Source organism: Camelus dromedarius, chromosome 9 (assembly GCF_036321535.1).
Source record: "Camelus dromedarius isolate mCamDro1 chromosome 9, mCamDro1.pat, whole genome shotgun sequence".
Classification (NCBI taxonomy): Eukaryota; Metazoa; Chordata; class Mammalia; order Artiodactyla; family Camelidae; genus Camelus; species Camelus dromedarius.
Genome location: NC_087444.1, coordinates 41,037,493 through 41,053,333, shown reverse-complemented (window position 1 = coordinate 41,053,333; position 15,841 = coordinate 41,037,493). Strand labels below are relative to the sequence as shown.

General features: G+C 43.1%; 1 protein-coding gene and 1 non-coding gene across 2 annotated transcripts in view; both read right to left on the bottom strand.

Moving 5' to 3' along the window:
- Positions 1-15,841, bottom strand: part of CDH8 (cadherin 8) — a 314,936-nt gene that overhangs the window by 83,670 nt on the left and 215,425 nt on the right. The window lies entirely within an intron of this gene.
- LOC116155012 (small nucleolar RNA SNORA18) lies at positions 11,613-11,743 on the bottom strand. The gene has a single exon (XR_004139046.1). It is a non-coding gene; the product is annotated as a small nucleolar RNA SNORA18 (small nucleolar RNA).

The following is a 15,841-nucleotide window of genomic DNA, read 5'->3' as shown; positions in this document are numbered from 1 at the left end:
ACGTGTATCTGGGGTGAACTAATTTGCCACAGATACCCTCTGCCTACTCTCCATTAAAAACAAACTAAACAAAAACAAAAGTCTGAGAGATTTTAAAGAATGGCTTAAAGGAAACGTGATACTTATATCTCTCAGATAAAAGACTGTTCAATCATATATTGAGCCATCTTGATATACTAAAAGGTCCAAACGGACATAATGCTTTACACAGTGAGTAAGAAGAGGAGAACGTTGGCTAAGGGTAGCTGCATAAAGAGTGTGGTGACAAGGACTCTGGACTAGAGCGCAGGGTCAGCCTCGGCTTAAGTAACATGTCGTTTAATTGTCTGCATATAGCAGGAAACGTATTTCCTCTCTCTCTGCTTCACACTACGCTTTATGAAAACAAAAAGGTAATTATATTACGTTGAGTTGTGTTGAACTTCCCAGTCAAACTGTTTGAAGATCTAGGAAAACTAAGCATGCTGCTATACTATGAGTTCATTATCCAGTGAGTTAGGGATTAGGCACTGCTCTGTAAGCCAAGATAAATGTTAACAGTTGTCTTTGTTTGCATGTTCTCCCATCATTCATTCATTCATTCATTCATTCTGCAAATATTAACTAAAGAATTACTGTTATCAGATACTATGTAGCTGTTGAGGAAATAGCAATTTACAGAATAAGAAATTTTACCCGTGGAGAAGAATTCATACAGAATATACAGGATAACTAAATTATGTGGTATGTAAGAAAGGATTAAATGCTAATAAAAGCGAACAAAGCATGAAAAGGAAGATCTGGTCCTGGTGGTGGTTAAGGGTCGGGCTGTTTTGAGCAAAGACTTAAAGATGGGAGTTAATCATGACCGCAGCAAGAGGATGCGTATTCCAGGCAGAGTAAACAGTTACTGCAGAGATTGTAAGGGAAGAGCAAGGCTAATGTCGGAAAGTATTCAGTCACAGATTTCTGCATGGTTAGCAAACAAGAGTATTTTCTTAGGGGTGGTAAGAGACTTGCACGTAACAGTGACAGACTGCAAAGAGAATTAAGTAACATCCTTTTCTTGATTACTGAAATTGAAATAAAGTAAGACAAAACTACTCTAGGTTTTAACACAGAATTGGGCTTGGATTATTGACTTTAAAGCACACAACCAACTGCTGTGTTCTGGGAGGATCTTTATTATGGTAGGAAACCTCTCTTCTGATATGTCACGACCTCAGGATGTTTGCAAGAATTCAGCGCCCTTTTCTTTCCCCATATCTTAATAGGCTGATACTTTTTTTTTCTCTTGTCTGAATAGTATTTAGCATATTAGAAGCATGTGCTTAAAAACCCTGTAACTGTATCTAAAGAGTAACCATTAAGGTTACTTGCTCACTGAATGAATATTTGCCAATTGTTTATTTTATAATGTGATGCTGTGTATGTCATAAGCAATGAGGATTACGGACAAGTGTAAAAAGTAGTCTCTGCCCCTGGTGACATTAGTCTGGGAGGGAAGAGATGAACAGACACAAACAACTGTAATTATAAATTAGATCATCACCACCTTCTCTGAGCTCCCATTTAGTTTCAGCAAAATATATAGCTTCTACAAGAAGGTAACATTTGATTTGAGCCTTGCAGGAAAAGTAGTAATGGGAAATATAAAGAAATGACAGGATTTTCAGAAAGAAAACAGAATAGCCCCTGCCTCTCCTGCCTCTCCTGCCTCTCCTGCCTCTCCTGCCTCTCCTGCCTCTCCTGCCTCTCCTGCCTCTCCTGCCTCTCCTGCCTCTCCTGCCTCTCCTGCCTCTCCTGCCTCTCCTGCCTCTCCTGCCTCTCCTGCCTCTCCTGCCTCTCCTGCCTCTCCTGCCTCTCCTGCCTCTCCTGCCTCTCCTGCCTCTCCTGCCTCTCCTGCCTCTCCTGCCTCTCCTGCCTCTCCTGCCTCTCCTGCCTCTCCTGCCTCTCCTGCCTCTCCTGCCTCTCCTGCCTCTCCTGCCTCTCCTGCCTCTCCTGCCTCTCCTGCCTCTCCTGCCTCTCCTGCCTCTCCTGCCTCTCCTGCCTCTCCTGCCTCTCCTGCCTCTCCTGCCTCTCCTGCCTCTCCTGCCTCTCCTGCCTCTCCTGCCTCTCCTGCCTCTCCTGCCTCTCCTGCCTCTCCTGCCTCTCCTGCCTCTCCTGCCTCTCCTGCCTCTCCTGCCTCTCCTGCCTCTCCTGCCTCTCCTGCCTCTCCTGCCTCTCCTGCCTCTCCTGCCTCTCCTGCCTCTCCTGCCTCTCCTGCCTCTCCTGCCTCTCCTGCCTCTCCTGCCTCTCCTGCCTCTCCTGCCTCTCCTGCCTCTCCTGCCTCTCCTGCCTCTCCTGCCTCTCCTGCCTCTCCTGCCTCTCCTGCCTCTCCTGCCTCTCCTGCCTCTCCTGCCTCTCCTGCCTCTCCTGCCTCTCCTGCCTCTCCTGCCTCTCCTGCCTCTCCTGCCTCTCCTGCCTCTCCTGCCTCTCCTGCCTCTCCTGCCTCTCCTGCCTCTCCTGCCTCTCCTGCCTCTCCTGCCTCTCCTGCCTCTCCTGCCTCTCCTGCCTCTCCTGCCTCTCCTGCCTCTCCTGCCTCTCCTGCCTCTCCTGCCTCTCCTGCCTCTCCTGCCTCTCCTGCCTCTCCTGCCTCTCCTGCCTCTCCTGCCTCTCCTGCCTCTCCTGCCTCTCCTGCCTCTCCTGCCTCTCCTGCCTCTCCTGCCTCTCCTGCCTCTCCTGCCTCTCCTGCCTCTCCTGCCTCTCCTGCCTCTCCTGCCTCTCCTGCCTCTCCTGCCTCTCCTGCCTCTCCTGCCTCTCCTGCCTCTCCTGCCTCTCCTGCCTCTCCTGCCTCTCCTGCCTCTCCTGCCTCTCCTGCCTCTCCTGCCTCTCCTGCCTCTCCTGCCTCTCCTGCCTCTCCTGCCTCTCCTGCCTCTCCTGCCTCTCCTGCCTCTCCTGCCTCTCCTGCCTCTCCTGCCTCTCCTGCCTCTCCTGCCTCTCCTGCCTCTCCTGCCTCTCCTGCCTCTCCTGCCTCTCCTGCCTCTCCTGCCTCTCCTGCCTCTCCTGCCTCTCCTGCCTCTCCTGCCTCTCCTGCCTCTCCTGCCTCTCCTGCCTCTCCTGCCTCTCCTGCCTCTCCTGCCTCTCCTGCCTCTCCTGCCTCTCCTCTACATATTCGAACCTATGACCTCCTGAATGCTAGGCCTATGCTCTACCACTGAGCTATTGCCTCTCTCTAGCTACCTTAGTTTCCCCACACTCAGTTTTATCTCCCCACTCAGGGAGTCAGCTGGGTTGTTGCTGCCTCAACCTGCGTTGTAGCTTGGAAACTAGCTGTTTCAGCTGGGGAAGCCACATCTGATCTCTGTTGCTCCTTCTCAGCTGAAAGCAGCAGTCAAATTCCTTCCTTCCTTCCTTCCTTTTCCTTGCTTCCCTCCCTCCCTTTCTTCCTCTCAGAATGACCATCATTCTAAAGTCCACACACGATAGATGCTGGCAAAGCTGTGGAGAAAAGGATGGGAATATAGTTTGGTGCAGCCATTATGGAAAACAGCATGGAGATTCCTCAAAAGACTAAAAATAGACTTACCATTTGATCCAGCAATCCCACTCCAGGACATCTATCCCGAGGGATCCTTAATTCAAAAAGATACATGCACCCTAACTAATGATCACAGAAGCACTATTTACAATAGTTAGACATGGAAACAATCTAAATGTCCTTCAACAAATGACTGGATAAAGAAGTTGTGGTATATTTACATAATGGAATACTACTCAGCCATAAAAATGATAAAATAATGCCACTTGCAGCAACATGGATGGACCTGTAGTTTGTCATTCTAAGTGAAGTAAGTAAGCCAGAAAGGAAAAGAAAAATACCATATGATATCACTCATATGTGGAACCAGAAAAAAAAAACAACTTACTTACAAAACAGAAACAGACTCACAGATATAGAAAACAAACTTATGGTTACCAGGGGGATGAGGGTGGGAAGGAACAATTTGGAAGTTCGAGATTTGCAGATACTAATGTATATAAAATAGATAAACAACAAGTTCATACTGTACAGCACAGGAAACGATATTCGAAATCTTGTAGTAACTTATGGTGAAAAAGAATATGAAAACGAATATATCTATGTTCATGTATGACTGAAGCATTGTGCTATACACCAGAAACTGACACAACATTGTAAACTGACTATACTTCAATAAATTTATATATATACACATACACACACACACACACACAAAAATACTGAGAATGTACTGTTAACAGTGGTTGTCCCCAGGTTGTGATTTTCTCTTCTATATCTTTTATATTATAAATTATATTTATATTATAAATTATGATGCATGGATAATAGTTAATTAAGAAAAAATAACTTAATTTTATTTTTATTGAGTTTTTTTACCCAAGTAAATTCAAATCTCTAAAAATAAGAACATTTTGTACATTTTTTGTCCATAAAATATATTGTTTCAGTAAGATTTTCTCATACTTTTTGTATCCTAGTTGCCTCTTTTCTCCGTTCCTGATAATCAGCAAGATTTTTCTATTGCCAGATATTTAAGGTAAATCTGAATCCATCTATCGTTCTGTCCACTTGCACACAACCTTTTCATAGCCAGTGAAAACTTACAATCAATTCCCAACATTAAGACCTTACTAGAAGTTTACTAGAAAAGTAAGCGAAGTTCCAAGGTATGAATCTGAGAGGCTGTTTCCTTTTTGGCTTCAGGAGGCGACAGAAATGCACACACACACACACACACATACACACATACACACAAATTGCAATGTATAATTACCCAGTGCCAAATGATTCCAATTTCGTTTTACATATATAATATCAAATCAAAATTATTATCTAAAGATAGCAATTATATGGTCATGTCATATTTAACAGAATGTCCTACAGCGTCAGATTAAATGGAGATTATATTTCATCTGAATCTCTAGTTTCTATTCCTTGTTCTCCCTCCGGGATGTTTCCCAAAGCGTGCTCCACATCTCATTCGTATTGAAATTATTTGAAGTGTTTGCAAAAAGCATATAACATTGAACCCAGCAAAGGTCCCAGTGAGTAAGAATCTCTGGCCTTGGGAAATGGGATTCTTAGTGTCCTGGAAGTTTGACAAACCCAGCTCCACGTTGCTGTGTGCACAGATTCATCTTATCTTGAAAAAGTCCTTGCCCGACCTTATTTGGAATAATTGGAGCCCTGCACTTCCCTGCACAGCACTACTTCAGGCTTCCGTATTACAGACCCAGAGTTCTGAGTTAGAATGCCATTGCAATTAGGAAATGTAGACCCTGCATTACTGTCCATTTTCTATTTTTTCCTTTCCAACATACTGTCCTGCCAACCATCACAGATCCCTCTGGTTAAGCAGGACAGATGTTATTAATATTCTTTGTCTATAGAAGAACTTAAAAAATGGTTTAGTGGACATAAGGAAAAAGTCCCAAGGTCACAAATCTGGTTAGACTGCAAAGACCAACCTTAAAACAAGGACTTCTTAAATCCAAAGATAAAGCAGAGCAACAAACATATCTAACAGGGGTTGATGAAGAGACAAGGAAACTACATGAATGTTCCCAGCTTTTAAAATGTTCTAAAGTTTTAAGACCTAGAGTTATAAGAGTATTTAACAAGTATTTAACATTTAATATTTATTATTAATAACTTTTATAGTACTGTCGAAGATTTTAAAAGTAGTTTGACACTATTTGTCCTTTGTAACACAATGCTTTTGTGGGAACTAACTTAGCATTTACATTTTAAAACATGGCCCCAAAATTGTTTGACATGCCTCCTGTTGCGGGTGGGGTATATATTCCCATCCTGTGAATGTATTTTCTGTTACTAATCAGTAGCGTATGAAGAAAGTTGACACTATGCCAAATTCTAGGCTCAAGGCTTACAAAGCTAGCAGCTTCCACTTCCCAGCCTTGCTGGGCCACTCACTGCTGGAACACAGACACCAGGCAACGAAGAGGCCCAGGCTGCCTCTTGGAAAGGCAGGAAACAGCCAGCACCAATGTGCCAGCCATGCGAGTGAGCCACCTTGGAGTGGGATGGTCAGCCACACTGAGGCTGCTCCGGCTGGTACCACGTTCTACAGAGACAAGCTGACCCCGACAAGCACTGCTCACATCCAGATTTGTGAGTAAAATATTTGTTATTTTAAGCCATTAACTATTTGTTGTTTATGACATTAAGTTCTAGGGTAGTTTGTTATGTTAGATAATCAGAATAGATTTTAGTGCCTGGACGTAAGGTGCTAATATAATGAATACTTAAAACATGTGACGTTGGCTTTGGGACCAGGTGGCAGACAGGAGCTAGATAAATTGGGAAGACTGTTAATGAAAGCTCTAAGGACCCTGGGGACACTGTTGGAAGGATAGGAGGAGGCTGTTGACAAGGCCTTATAGTAAAAACAGGGAGAGTACTATTGAAATTCGGAGAACGGAGACCCTTGTATGTAGTGGCTTGATTTTTGACCATTTTTCTGACAGGTCATGCAGAAGAAAAGGACATGTGCTTGGTGAACTTGATGATCTCATTAAGAGATTCCAGGCAGAGGCAGAATTGTTTAAATGCTAGATCACTTCTACTCATTGCCTACATAAAATGTGAACGGAGAAATTAGCTAAAGAAGGAGCTCCTCCACCAAGACTAGTTGGGTTTGAAAATAGAACTATTTTTCATTTGCAGCTTCTCCAGAGACAAACAATCTCAAATTAAGAAAGGTCTCAGCCCACAGATCAAATGCAGATTGGGACAATATGCTCCTTTGGTGCTAGTATCTTGGAAAGATCTGAGGTTCCTAATGGGCCTGGTCAGAGACATAGAAGTCTCTGAGAAGCTTTTGAGGGCAGCACATGCCTCCTAGATACTCACTGTTAAAAATGCTACTGACCACAGCAGTTTCACCAGATTTCCAAGGTCAAGAAGGGCTCATCTTGAAAAGATTTGAGAGTGTAACTCTCTTTTAATGAAGTGGATTATAGGTTGATTTGTTAGAAACTTGCAAAGTCCTTAAAGGAAATGCACTGGTTTTGACTGAAAGAGACAATCGACAACAAAAAGAGGCCATGGGTCGCTCAAATGTTTATAGGCTGGAAGCAGTGAGAAGACATCTCAGCTACAAACACAGATAGCCCACTGAAGAAAGAAAAATGATTTTGGGGGCAGAACCAAGAGATGTAGTATTGAGCCCAGAGTATAGGAGAATTAGTTCTTCAGAGAAGTACTGGATACAAGATATGTGTCAACTGAATTCTGGAATTGCTATTTACCAGTGGCTTCTCGTAACTTCCATTTTCTCCCTTTTTAAATAATGGGATCTATGGAAGTTATCCTCAGCATGTCCCACCCTTATATTCCAAGTATGTGGAAGCCAGGCAACTTCTCTGTTTGTCTCACGGATCTTCCAATAGAAAAGAGCCATATGCTAGGAGTTTGACTCAAAGAAGCACACCTATATATAATTTGATGAGAGGATCCTTGACTTCAAGCCTGAGGCTAATGCTACAATGAGTCAAAATCTTGGAATATTTTAGTAGGAATTTAATAATTTCTGGCCAGAAGTGGTTTGCGATGGTTTTAAAATATGATATACAATTATTTAAAATTCCTCTCATGGAGCCCCTTCCCCGGAATCTGAGCTCTGTTACTGCTTAAGCAATAGAAGATGACAGACATAAAGCTTTGTCGGCATTGGAGATAGCCAGGCCATAAGAAGTGGTAGATTTCACTTTCTATCGCTCCTGCTGTGGTGGCGCTTGCGGTCCAGACACCATGGAACCCAGGCATCAAGCCACTCCCTGAAGAAACGTGCATGGAGACGAGCCAAAGCAAACATCAGTTTCCAGCTATTTGAGTGAACCATGTGGCTCTTCCAGCCCCAGTCAAGCCACCTCTGCTGACACTGTGGAGATCAGAAGTGCGCTATCCTCACTCTGCCTTGCCCAGATGACAGATTTGTGAACAAATTAATTGGTTGCTCTCGTGTTAAGCCACTAAATTTGGAGATAATTTGTTATGCGGTAACATATCTTTGGAAGAGAGTTTTAACAGCACCCCTTCTGAATTTGGAACTTTTAAATATATTTAACAGGATCTCTTTCTATTTTAGTTATCAGAGTAGGTAACACTGACTACTTGTCATAGCAGTCACGAGTCATGGAAACATAATTATCTAAGGGAGCATAAGAAAGAAACGAATAGCAAAGCGCCTGACATTTTAATGTTAAATAAAAACAAAAGCCACTTAAGATGTGTGTTAATATTAATTGTAGAAACAACATTTTATTCATAAGGTTTATCTTCAAGAAGAGGAAGAAGATGGAAAAGAAAGATGGAAAGAATGAAAAGTTTTCATGAAAAAAAGTCTTAATTACAAATCCATAATTTACCCACAGTTCTTTTCCTGAGTAAAATCAATATTATGTGGCGTACACACACACACATATTCATATAAAACTTATTTTCACATAGCATTTAATATAATATACATGTACATATATATGTACTAAATAAATTATAGTAATTTTCAAAAAACATAAATACCAATCTTTCTGATATGGCTTAGATAAAATCTGATTAGTAAAAGGGAAGTATACATGTCCATGGAAGGAATAATTGCCAGCATCAGTGTTCTAAACACTCATGGTGCATGAATATAAAAACAAACAAAAAGACAGAAAAAAAATTGGTCCAAGTTACAGCTGGAGCTCATCCTTACAGTGTGGACGATCCCGCTGTTTGATTCAGCTAGAACAAACTGAAGATCTGGGATCTAAGGGTGTACTCAAAATGCATTTCCAAGATTTCTGCTTTTCTGTCTTCAACATTAAGAACTGGTTCTATTAGCAGACGTTTTCAGATAAGGGGAGAAACTGGCCTAGGTCAGTGCTATTCAATTTGTGGTCCACACTGCAGTATAAAACTGTCACTCCGAAGCTTATTAAATATGAAAATTCTTAGGCTCTAATTCAGGCCCAATGAAGCTGAAACTCTAAAGGTGGGGCCAGGTAATCTGTGCTTCAGTAAACCCTCCAGGTGACTGTGATGAGTGGTGAACTCTGAGAAACACTAGTCTAGAGTTCCGTTTTGTGACAACCATCAACTATATGCTAACTAGACCCTCGCTACTCAGATGTAGTCCACGGACCAGTAACGTCAGCATCATCTGGAAGCTTATTAGAAATGCAGACTCTCTGCTCCAGACTTAGAGAATCCAAATCTCCATTTTTACAAGATCTCCAGTGAACTCCGAGGCAAGTAAAAGCTTAAGAAATGGAGCCTTGTCGTATTTCTGAACAACTATTTCATGTGTTCCGTCAGAATGCAGCTTTGTTTCCAGTGAGAGTGAGAACATTCAGGCACCAGCTTCCCGCTGGGGCAGGGATGTGAAACACGGTGCCCTAGACAACACATCTCGTAAGGAGCCCACCTAAGACTTGCGCTGACATGGCAAAGGGACAACAGATGATACGCTTCTTGTGGCTGGACTCCCTCCAGAGCCCATGTTCGCAAGCACGATGCGGAATCGTCCAGTCGCCCTTCATCTGTTAGGCCAGCTCCCGTGGGCCAGTTCTGGTTTCCAGCTGCGCACAGCAGGGAGTGTCATGCGCTGCATACACACACGCCAGGGGCAGAATAGAGGGTGTAATTCACTCAGGCAGCTCTGATCTTGTTACTCCCTGGACACTAAGCTCATAACTGGGGCCTCAGATTCACCCCCTAGGAAGTTCTGGCTTCAGGACTGCAGAGAGTCTACATGCTCTCCGCCTCCTCCTGTCCCCCAAGGTCCCCCATCCATCCTTCCATGTGGTCCTAGGGCACAGACTCCAAGTCGACAGAGTGCACGTTAGCTGGAAGATAATACTGTTGGGAGCTGGAGTTGAAAGGGAACTCTCTGATTGTCCCTGACTAGATTTTCTGCCTATTTATCTTAACTTCAATTCTGTGGAAGTGTGCTGGCAGAACCAAGTATTATCTGAGTGCACAACTGACAGCATAAAAAATCATTTACCATTTTTATGTCTAGGGTTTAACTTCAAGAAAATAGCAAAATTCACATTGATTTCAGGGGGAGGGGCAGTTTTTAATCCTTTTGCTAAATAAGCAGGGAGGCACAGCTAGAAAATGCTTCAAAGCTGTTACTGACTAGATGAGGCTTCTGTGTATTTTGTAGAATCCTCAGAAGTGAAATAATAAACAAAGTTATATTTGTAACAGCCAAGCAAACGGACAACGGGGCAAGGTAGACCCTCATTAACAATACTTACTAATACCAACTAATATCACTGGGCAGCAGAGTCTAGCTTCTGCTAGCCCCTGGGAATTCAAAGATGAACACTTTAGGGTGAACAATATACTGTAACAACAATCAAATGAATTAATCCATCTAAGACTGTCAATCTCAGCCTGCCAGGCCTGATGCCAGGTGCTAAACAGGTGCCTCCTCTACTTTTCTACTTCAGATTATTCAACATTCCTGTGATATTGATATCTATCAATCATTCGCATTTCACAGAGAAGGAAACCGAAGCTCAGAAACACGAGGAGATTTTTCCCATAGTCATACAACCCATCTGCGGCCAGATGGAGTTCAAACAAAAGGCTATTTATTTGCCCCACACTCCTTTCTTTGATGACAGAAATGAGAAAGGGCAGGAAAGGAGGCCAGGAGCAGTCAGCTGAAAAAGGATTGGGTTTTAGATTCAAATCAAGGAGTGCCACCCAACTTCAGAGCTTCCTGTGTTTCTCCACAGGTGGCTCCAAATGTGCTCGGTTTATGTTTGGAAAAGTAACACTCATGACTGCCGTCTCCATGAATCGCTAACCATTCACATCCAATTACTGACGCAGCATAAGAACCATTACACGTGTCTGTAAATGTGTCAGACTAACGCTGCTCTGCATTTCCTTCTGTCTCAGCGCTGGATGAATTCTATACCAGAGGTTCTGTCTTCACGGTCTGTTGTGTCATGGGCTTGGGGGGCAAAAGCAGAGGAAACGGACACACTTAGGGTGAAGTTCATGGGCAGCATGACACAGACCAAGAGACTGACTCACTTACGTTAGTTCTCAGTGCTCCAATGTTTATTTTTTACAAAAAGTTTCAAGGGTTTGTGTTGTTGTTACGTGTAACATCATAGGCAAAATTATTTAAAGTCAACAAATTTTTAGGGCATTTCACACGTTCTGATTCCTTCCACTGCCAATCACCTTAGTTCCTCCAACGTTTGGTCATAATCATCTTCAAGACAGCCCTTCCACAAAGCATTTTTGCTCAACCCACAGTTGTCACATCAGTCAGTCTACAATTCTTTTAGCTGGGCTTCTCTGATCTCTAATGGAATATGGACACACTTTTACTTAAAAAAATTCCCCACTTGTAATCTCTGGGCTCCAAATTCCTCAAGAAATTTACTTTAAGGCCATGTTTAGGGTCAGAGGAGATGCAGCTGCCTGGCTCTTAATTTTACACACCCTCTAAACATGCACTCAGTTCAAAACACACTTACTCCTATCACATCACACCCTAGAACAGCATAGATAGTTGGGCTATGCCAATACCTAAGGTAAACAAGTTTATTAGGTTTCTTTCTTATAGTTCATTTAACAGCTCTGTCTTGTAGTTCTTACCCACAGATCTCACGTGTCATTCTCTGAATAAAGGAAGCCACCCAGTTACTCTGTGAGGCATTTCCAATGATGTAGGTCGACAGAAAAAGTCCCATCAGGACAGACCTCAACTCCAATGCTTGTTTTACTGTGTAGAAATAATCCCCTTGCCTCTGCCCTGCAGAACATGAATACAGATCCAGATCCAGAGCTAAAGCGTATGTGCATGTGCACACAAATGTCTCACCGTGGTACACGTGTATGAAATAATTTCCATGTGAATTAATTAGCTAATACTTGTCGTGTTTTCAAAGCAACAGCACAACCGCAAATGTCGGGCGGTTTGGTCAGGGCTCTTACTGCCGTCCTAGGAGAATGACTTTCTAGCTCATTTATCGTATGTTCTACACTTGAAAAATGGGTCTAATAATACTTGCCCTTTACATACCTCAGAGAGATGCTGCTAAGATTAATGAAATATGTATAAAGAGCTATAAGCTGGAAAAATTAAGAGATCATCACCATTATTCTACTGGATTCTGCAAATAAAATTTCCAGTGGAACTATGGCCCTACCCACCTTTGTGAATAAGGCAGGTGTAAGAGTGCAGGAGTACTGTGATTTTTAAAGAGGTTTTTGTTATTTCAATCAGGCGCTTAAATTGAATGCCTAAATCTCAAATAGATCTGAGAAACTAAACCATTTTTCAGGAAAAAAGGAATGAGAGGAAACCAAGAAAGGGATGAGCTGCAAATGCTGCCGGCCGACACCTCACTTGGGCACCGCACCCTCAGATGAGATTACCAGCATTAGCCTCACGGTTCCAGAGGCTCACTAAATGCACAATTAGGGTTTATTGCTCCTGGAATTCATCAAAATTAGTTGAGATACTCATCCAGCCCTTCCCTCACATCTGTTGCTTGGCTGTGGATGAGTAAATGTCATTTGATTTAATTTTTCATTTCTGCTGCCTGAGGTGTTGGCATCACATAGTTCTAGGAGTCTAATTGTTAAAAAATGCTCTCAGATGTCTACTGTTTTCTGCCTTCTAGGCTTTAACTGTAAGAAAGGAAGGAACTTTATCATTCTCAACTATAAAACAGGATCTGACATTCACATCTACCTTGACCCAGTACTGCAGACTAATACAAAATTTTTAAATTAGTTGCTTTCCTTTGAGAAACCCAAGGCTGATTCCATGGGAGGAAAGGAGTTAGAGAGGAGAGACTCTATATCCAGAATACATCCAGAATAGCTCTAGATACTGGCCAGAAGCCCATGTGATACTAACTTGGATACAGTCTACTGATGGATACAGACAGACGCAGTGGACATTTTACTTCCAGAAAGCTCTAGCTCAGTGGCCTTGAAGACTCCCCAAACCACCATCTCAATATTATAAAATGGGGATAATGTAACCTGTTTATTCAACAGTCTCTTAGCTCAGTATTTATTGTACTTAAAGTTAGTTAATAGTCTTTTAGTTCTTTGTCTCTGCAAGTTACGTACACTATGAAGAGGCGCTTCAGGCCAAGATTATCCTGGCACCTTAAATAGAAGGTCAAACTTTTGAGCCTCCAGCATACACCACTCCAGGGATGCAGCTGTGGTGCTTTGGGGACGACCATCTGCAGCGTGCGGAGAGGACGGGCACTGTGTAAGGGGCAGGCCAGCAGGCGTCTTGCGCCCTTGAAGAGCGTGGAAACACGCACCTGGTCAATTCTATGTCTCCCAATGGGCTAACACACTTCAGGCTGTTCCCCAAAGTGATTTCTGCCTGATTTGTAGTTGGGTGACACTGTTCATAGAGCTCCTAGGTAACATCACTGCTCCATAAAATTGGTGGTAATGCACTGCGTGACCAACGGGTGCTACCCTTGTTGGTTAGCACTGTCATATCTGTATTGCCAGAACGAACTGCTATATATACCTGGTCTTGCAAAATGGGTATTAGTGAAGCACATGCTAATTACAAATTCGTGAAAAATCTTAGGGTTACAGAATGACTTTGCACTGTTTAGTGGAACGATCTTGAGAAAACAAGCTTTCTAATGTTCGGCTGTATCACCTAAAATGCAGGACAATACAATCAGCCCCGGCTTATTTTCATAGAGTTGTTTCGAGGCGTCAGTGTAGTAAAGAATAAAGGATCAGTTTACAAAGTATATAAGATAAAAACAGAAAGGTAAGGAATTCCTGTTACTAGCAGATGTGAGATCTAGAGGCCAAAGTTATTCTTATATGGCAAGAGCCTCTTCTGAGTACATTTTCCAAAATACTCATTCACCTTGCCAGATTTGCTGAGATTTAGGGTTTTGTCCTCAGCTCTGTAGGAACAGAAACTTGATTGTCAGCACTTTCCTGAAGTGAGCGATGCTTCAGCACAGACATGCACTAGCCAAGCCCACGGAGGACACCTGCCGAACAAGAACACTGATGCGTTAATGCACAATGACCAGTGAAACATCTGCCAGAGGCCTCGCGGCGCGCGGGCTGAGGCCAAGCTTCTGGGGTCAGATGGACGTAGGTTCAAAGTTTGGCCTCACCAAGTAGTACTGTGAAGTCTCTGACGCGCAGACACACACTCTAGCTGCCCAGTTTTCTCATTCGCACAATGCTAAAAATTTGATTTCCAAGCACATAGGGAAGTTTTGCAAAGTCCCTGGGCAAACTCTACTCAGAATGCCTGTATCAAGTACTGAGGAAAGTAAGCTCAAGAAATGATGGAATGGTACTTCCTCTTCTTGTCATCATCACCATTTAGGTCAGCATATTTTACTGCAGAATTCCTAAAACTGAATAAAATAATCACACACACACAAAAATGCCTTGAAAAAACATGGCTTGAGAGCAGTGGGAGTTAGATACGCAGTTTAAATATTGGCGGCCTTATGCTCTGTTAATCTGGGGGCAGGGCTGGTCCTGGAAGAGCACATCGGGCTTGGTCCTTAGATCAGGGTATCACTCTCCGGAAGTGCCTGGAGGGGCTCCCCCCAGCCTTTGTCTCTGTGACACTCGCAAGTCCCTGTGCCTGCTCGTATGCCTCTCTGAAAGGGTGACGCCACCAGGCACTTAGCAGCGGGCAGGCCTTGATGTGTCATGACGTAACGCCGTCTGCTGAGAAGGCAACCTTATTTGATGAGACCCTAGAAATGTCAATTATACTATCAGCCTATTACCATCGGGCCTAACTTCACTTTCATTCTGCTCCTAACAGTGACCACCGTTTACTGAGTTCCTACTCTGTGTACTCTACCATGGAGCATACTGCAGACGTTACAGGCATTACTTCTTTCAACATCCAACCTACATGTTGCCGATGATAAATTATTTTAGCAACGTGATATCTAAGACAGGGTGACGCTTTTTGCTGTTACTATATCTCAAACTACTGGAGAAGATGCGTGCCTTCCTACGGTGACAGTTCTTAAACAATTTGGTCTCAGGGCCTCTTTGTACATTTAAAAATTATTGAAGAAATCAAAATTATTTAGAAAAACATGCTACTGGGTTATATTTCTCAATATTTGCCAATGAGAAATTACAACTAATTTTTTATAACAGAATAATACACGGGCACACATTTTTCCATTAGCCGCTGAGCAACAGTATCGGTACACGTCCTGTAGCCTCTGGTGAATTCCACTCTCTCCTGGGAGAGCATAAGGCTAAGGCAATAGTGTCTGAGTGTTGTTGTGATAAACACATTTTGACCTCATGAAGCCCCTAAAAGTGTCTTAAGGACTTTAATTCACTCAAGTCCATACTTGGCATGTGCTGTTGTAAAGGATGATAGCATTTCCCCTGTATATTTCAACCATCCTATGATGTCTGTCTTTAAGACCAGGGGCTATGGCAGGTGATGCACACAGCAGAGTAAAAAAGACATTTTTAGCCACACCTTTTATCCACAAATGGTGAAACTGAGGCTTGGAAACGATGTGAGTACTTCTCCTAACATCACATGACTCACAGGGATGGTGGTTAGTTTACAATCCCTAGCTTTCTGTCCCCGAACCTGTGCTCTTCATTATCTTGCTATGCTGCAGCCACTGAAGACCCGTCGGCAGAAATGAGTGAGAACTCAGTAGCGGGCTCAGTTTACCCACATACTAAAGAGAACTCTGGAGTCCAGAGGTAGCACAATAGGACCAAGAAAGGAACCTGTGTTTCCTGAGTGGCTTTATCATGCCCAACACCTTGCCGCTTAAAATTAGATGTCCCTGTTGA